The sequence below is a fragment of the Aegilops tauschii genome, chromosome 3 (assembly GCF_002575655.3).
Source record: "Aegilops tauschii subsp. strangulata cultivar AL8/78 chromosome 3, Aet v6.0, whole genome shotgun sequence".
NCBI classification, from domain to species: domain Eukaryota; kingdom Viridiplantae; phylum Streptophyta; class Magnoliopsida; order Poales; family Poaceae; genus Aegilops; species Aegilops tauschii.
In genome coordinates, this window is record NC_053037.3 from 597396000 (window position 1) to 597402844 (window position 6845).

Genomic DNA, 6845 nt, shown 5'->3' on the forward strand with positions numbered 1-6845 from the left:
CGAAATTCGGCCATTTCGCCCAGGACTGGTAGATATGTTTGCCGGCCCAAACATTTGGGTCTTATTTGAATTTTTGGCCCAACCCAGCTTCCGGCCCAAACCTCCATTGGCCTTCCAGTGACGTAAAAGGAACCAACAGAGCCCTGAACTTTTCATAGGGTTTATCTCTTTCCTCTTCATTATACAACTGTTCTCTCTCGTTAGGGTTTTATGCTCTCCGAGGCGTTTGGCGGCCGCCGTTGAGATCTACCCTGTTCCCTCCCGCCGATCAGTCTGTAAGGTGCGGCTGGGGCTTCTGGTCCCCGTCGCCCCTCTCCTGGAAGATGGCCCGGTGTAGGGCACCTGGTTTTTCGGAAGCCCGGCGATTCACATATGCGGGCTAGGTTTTGACGTATGGCGGCGAATACGGGACATGGATCGGCGACGGCCGATGCCTCCTCATCGGCGTCATAGAGAGAGAGAAGATGATGGCGGAGCTTGGGCTGCGTGAGGATGATATTGATGATGTCATGGTCGATGAGGGTTCTATCCCTCAGGACGCGGCTAGGTGGATGGCGGTGGCTAGGGTTCATATTGATAAACCCTACAGTCAAGGCTAGTTCTTCAGAAACATGCGAGCAACTTGGGATCTTGCACAGGAAGTGAACTTCAAACCCCTGGAGGAGAATCTATATACACTTCAATTTAGTTGGCTAGGCGATTGGGAAAGAGTGATGCAGGAAGGGCCATGGAACTATAGGGGGCATGCTGTGATCATAACCCCCTATGACGGGGTGACTCAACCATCCCAAGTTAAGCTTGATACTTTGGATATATGGATTCAGATACACGATGTCCCAAATCTTTATGCACATCTGGTGCCTTCTCTTGCGGCCAAGGTAGGGGAAGTTCTGTTCTCCGAGAAAGGCTCACATGATGTCACGGGATTTTTTTTACCGAGTATGGGTTAAGATCAATGTACATAGGACCCTAAAGAACGCGGTGTCATTAATAAGGGACACAAGGAGACAAATTTATAGGGTCAAGTATGAACGATTGCCGGATTGGTGTGCAGTTTGTGGTCACTTGGGCCATACCTTCAAGGAGTACGGAGATGGAATCCATCCTAAGTCTGCACTGGTGTTCAAGGATTTGCGTGCATCATGGTCCATGAGGAGAGGACGAGGCCCGGGAGGTGAAAGGGGTCGCCGTGGAGGCCGAAGAGCGGGCCGGGGTAGAGGAAACAGAGGTGCAGCCAGAGATGAAGAGGCGGAGTTCTACAGAGATGAAGAACGTGATGAATAGGTATACCCGGGGATGGAAGATATGACTGTGGATGATCCAAGTAGGAAGAGGGCTGAACGGGACGACCTGAGTAGAGGCAACATGTTGAAGGAGCAACAGAAGGTAGATCCAAAGGCACTAGCTCTCGTTCCTGTCGGCACCAGCATTGTTAGCCCCCCTCCGAACAGAGACCCGAAGCGTTCGAGGACAGAAGGCGAGGAAAAGGAAAGCTCAAGTATTCCAGTAAAGAATTTGGCGGGCTCCTTCGAGGAGGGCCGCCGGGCCCAATGAGTGCTTTATGTTGGAACTGTCGTGGTGTGGGCAACGCCGCGACGGTCCAAGAACTTCGCAAGTTTGCGAAGAAGTTTGCCCCTACCCTCTTATGCATTGTTGAAACACAGATCGAAGGATCTAGGGTAGAAAATTTAGCAAATACGTTGGGGTATGATAAAGCTTATGCAGTTGATATCCAAGGGAGAAGTGGTAGTTTATGTTTGTTCTGGAAAAATGAAATAAAGATTGAAGTTCTGTGTTAATCTTGTTATCATCTTGATGTGTCTGTTGAGGAACCAGAACAGGAGATATGGAGAATGATGTGTGTATATGGAGAGTCCCAAACTCACTTGCGGCATCAGACGTGGACAGTGTTAGAAAATATAAGCACTTTGAGCTCGTTGCCCTGGTTATGCATGGGTGATTTCAACAAGGTGCTATGTCCAAACAAACATGAGGGGATTGGACAACGTAGCAACCCACAAATCCAAGCTTTCCGCAAGGCTACGAATGTTTGCATGTTGATGGACATTGGACATAAAGGAAGATTTTGGACTTCTGAAAAAAAAGGTGGCTGGCGGTACCTACACTAGATGTAGATTAGACAGGGTGTTGGTTAACCCTCAATGGCTGACCCGATTCCCTTTAGCGAGCCTGGAGAAACATGCAGCGGCTACATCTGATCATGGCCCAATCGTTTTGGACTTCGACCGAGCTCAAGCTGCAACACGAACAAGATTGTTTCCGTACGAGGCAATGTGGGAAAAACATGAAGGTTTTGGAGGGGTTGTAAGCTCAGAATGGGAAGCATCGGGCCCGTGTATGACTGTCAAACAGTTGCACGATAAATTGGCCACTGTTTCCAAAGGGATAACTAGGTGGAGCAGGCAATCTTTTTGAAGTGTGATACGGGAGATCAACGATCTTAAACTGAGATTAGAGGAACTAAGGGGGGACCCTCTACGATCGACACCGTCACATGTGGAGCTCAAGATTAATGAAAGACTGGTAGAGCTTTATCATCGAGAGGAGATCATGTGGAGGCAGCGAGCCAGGGTGGAATGGCGTTCATCGGGTGACAAGAACACAAAATTCTTCCACCTTCGAGCTAGCTTGAGAAGAAAGAAGAATATGATAAGGGCCCTTGAAAATACGCTGGTGGTGGGGGTAAGTGACCCAGCTGAGTTGAAGTCGATGGTGAATGCATTCTATCAAAATCTGTACACATCAGAGGGGGTGCAAGGTGTTGAACATGTACCATGCAAGGTCACAGCTGCAATGAACGCTAATCTTTGTGCTCTGTACACTCGAGAAGAGGTCAAAATTGCACTCTTCCAGATGTTCCCTACAAAAGCTCCAGGTCCTGACGGCTTCCCTGCTTAGTTCTACCAAAAACACCGGGATGTGTGTGCAGATGATGTGACTAATGTTGTCTTAAGGATTGTGAGAGGGGAGGAGAGTCCCGAATTCATTAATGAGACCATCTTGGTTCTCATTCCAAAGGTGAATAACCCCACTCTCCTTTCGCAATTCAGACCGATAAGCTTATGCGATGTTCTGTACAAAATAGCCTCAAAGGCAGTGGCCAACAGATTGAAGCAGATACTACCAGACATTATATCTCCTGAACAGTCAGCTTTTGTGCTAGGGAGAGTGATTACAGACAATATAATTTGTGCTTATGAGTACTTGCACTTTATGAAGAGGAAAAAGTCAAAAAATAATAGTTATTGTGCTCTAAAATTGGATATGATGAAAGCTTATGATAGACTGGAGTGGGACTATTTGAGAGCAATTATGGTCAAGCTGGGTTTCGCACAGGCTTGGATTGACACAGTCATGTCTATGATCTCCAGTATCTCTTTTTCAGTCTTATTTAATGGGGAGAAACTTGAGAATTTCCACCCATCTAGAGGACTTCAGCAGGGAGATCCTATCTCCCCTTACCTTTTCTTGATTGCAGCAGAGGGCCTTTCGTGCCTCCTGAAATTCAGTTCTCAGTCATCATTGTTGGCAGGTATTAAGGTGGCACCCACGGCTCCTGCCGTTAACCATCTTTTATTTGCATATGACAGCCTATTGCTTTTCAAGGCTAGTGTGGAGGGTGCAGAGAAGGTATCAAACCTACTCATTTCCTATTGTGGGGCTTCCGGACAGAAAGTAAACAATGCAAAGTCGTCCATCTTCTTTAGTAAAGGTTGTCCTCAAACAATAAGGGACGGGGTTAAGGACAAACTTCAGGTGTATAATAAGAGTCTCTCAGTGATCGTTATCTGGGTATGCCAACTGAGGTGGGACACTCCAAGAATGGCACGTTCAAATATTTGAGGGATAGAGTGTGGGAGAAAGTGAAAGGATGGATGGGAAAATTACTGTCAGCGTCCGGGAAGGAGGTGCTCGTAAAAGCAGTGGCCCAGGCAATACCGGTTTATTCTATGTCTTGTTTCAGACACCCAAGAGGGCTGTGTGAGAGTGTCACAGCTATAATCCGGCAGTTCTGGTGGGGAAGCAAGGGAGGAAGAAGGAAACCGGCATGGGTTGCATGGGATACAATGACCATGCCAAAATATATGGGAGGTATGGGACTCCGTGACCTGGAACTCTTTAACTTGTCTCTCTTGGCTAGGCAAGCATGGAGGGTGATGGATGATCCAGAGTCTTTGAGTGCGAAAATACTGAAGGCAGTATACTTCCCAGATCGATCTCTTTTGGATGCAGAGTTGGGATCTCATCCCTCACAAATCTGGAGAGGTATTCTTGATGGAAGAGACATAGTGGCTCAGGGCATTATTCGTCGCATAGGAGATGGGGCAGATACGGTTATTTGGAATAATAACTGGATACCAAGTGAGAGTTTCAGAAGGCCGATCACTTCCTTGGTTCAGGATCCGCCTCGGCGTGTTTCAGAGCTCATAGAAATAACAACAGCTACATGGAAAGAACAGCTTGTGCGGGCTGGTTTCACACCATTTGATGCGGAGGCAATTGTCAAGATACCTTTATGCACTCGTCGGGTTGCTGATTTTTGGGCGTGGAGTGAGGAGCCCCGTGGCCACTTTTCAATCAGCTCAGCTTAGCGCATGCTCGTCCACACGAAGCTTAACAGAGAAGCGTGGCTAGAGGGACGCGAGGGCTCATCAAATGAAGAAGTAGAAGGAGCAGAATGGAAGGTGCTGTGGAAGGTGCAGGTCCCTTCAAAGATCAGGGGTTTCTTGTGGAGATTGGCAAAAAACTTGATTCCGTCTAGTGCAGTCTTACATAGGCGAAACATGGCCACATCTACAGCATGCAATTTATGTGGAGTTCATGACTCATGGAGACATGCATTGTTGGACAGTCCTATGTCGTGAAGTACGTGGGCGCTATCATCGGAAGCCATTCAGGACCAGCTAAGTATTGCTACCTTTTGAGCATGCGTTGGTTTTCCCTTGAAGAGCAAAGGGTGATGCAGCAAAGTAGCGTAAGTATTTCCCTCAGTTTTTTAGAACCAAGGTATCAATCCAGTAGGAGGCTACGCGCGAGTCCCTCGCACCTACACAAAACAAATAAATCCTCGCAACCAACGCGATAAGGTATCAATCCAGTAGGAGACAACGCGCAAGTCACCTAGTACCTGCACAAGCAATCAAGAACCTTGCAACCAATGCGATAAAGGGGTTGTCAATCCCTTCACGGCCACTCGCAAAAGTGAGATCTGATAAAGATAATAAGATAAATATTTTTTGTATTTTTGTTGTATAGATTGTAAAGTAAAGATTGCAAAGTAGTAAACGAGATGCGATGTGAATAAAGGAGATGGAATATAATAAGAAAGCGACCCGGGGGCCATAGGTTTCACTAGTGGCTTCTCTCAAGATAGCATGTATTACGGTGGGTGAACAAATTACCGCCGAGCAATTGATAGAAAAGCGCATAGTTATGAATATATCTAAGGCAATGATCATGAATATAGGCATCACGTCCGTGTCAAGTAGACCGAAACGATTCTGCATCTACTACTATTACTCCACACATCGACCGCTATCCAGCATGCATCTAGAGTATTAAGTTCATAAGAACGGAGTAACGCATTAAGCAAGATGACATGATGTAGAGGGATAAACTCAAGCAATATGAGATAAACCCCATCTTTTTATCCTCGATGGCAACAATACAATACGGGCCTTGCTGCCCCTGATGTCACTGGGAAAGGACACCGCAAGATTGAACCCAAAGCTAAGCACTTCTCCCATTGCAAGAAAGATCAATCTAGTAGGGCAAAATAAACCGATAATTCGAAGAGACTTGCAAAGATATCAAACCATGCATATAAGAATTCAGAGAAGAACCAAATAATATTCATAGATAATCAAGTTCATAGATCCACAATTCATCGGATCTTGGCAAACACACCGCAAAAGAGTATTACATCGAATAGATCTCCAAGAACATCGAGGAGAACTTTGTATTGAGAACCAAAGAGAGAGAAGAAGCCATCTAGCTAATAACTATGGACCAGAAGGCCTGTGGTAAACTACTCACGCTTCATCGGAGAGGCTATGGTGTTGATGTAGAAGCCCTCCGTGATCGATTCCCCCTCCGGCAGATCGCTGGAAAAGGCCCCAAGATGGGATCTCACGGGTACAGAAGGTTGCGGCGGTGGAAAAGTGGTTTCGTGGCTCCCCTGATGTTTTTAGGGTATAAGAGTATATATAGGCGAAAGAAGTACGTTGGTGGAGCTCCGTGGGGCCCACGAGGGTGGGGGCCATGCCCTCCTGCCTCGTGGCCGCCTCATGGAGTTCCAGGCTTCAATTCCAGGTCTTCTGGATTGCGTTTGTTCCAAGAAAGATCATCGCGAAGGTTTCATTCCGTTTGGATTCCGTTTGGTATTCCTTTTCTGCAAAACACTGAAATAGGCAAAAAAACAGAAACTGGCACTGGGCCTTCGGTTAATAGACATCCAAAACAGATAATATAGTAGCATGAAACAATAAAAAATTATAGATACGTTGGAGACGTATCAAGTATCAACCAACAGAAAGGTCCCAAGGAGTGGATATTTGTAGTGGGCAGAACATTATCATCGGAGGAGTTTATCAGGTTCGCAATAACCCTATGGGCCATCTGGGGGCGAGGCGCAAGGCAATACATGAGGATATCTTCAAAAGCCCATTTGCAGTTCATGGCTTCGTTAATACTTACCTGGGAGAGCTCCTTTCGTTACCTCAGAAGGGTTAATCTCGTGGGAGTGCAGTGTCGGGACGATCGGGATGGCTAGCACCACCTGAGAATTTTATGAAGCTTAATATGGATGCAGCAGTGAGCAGAGG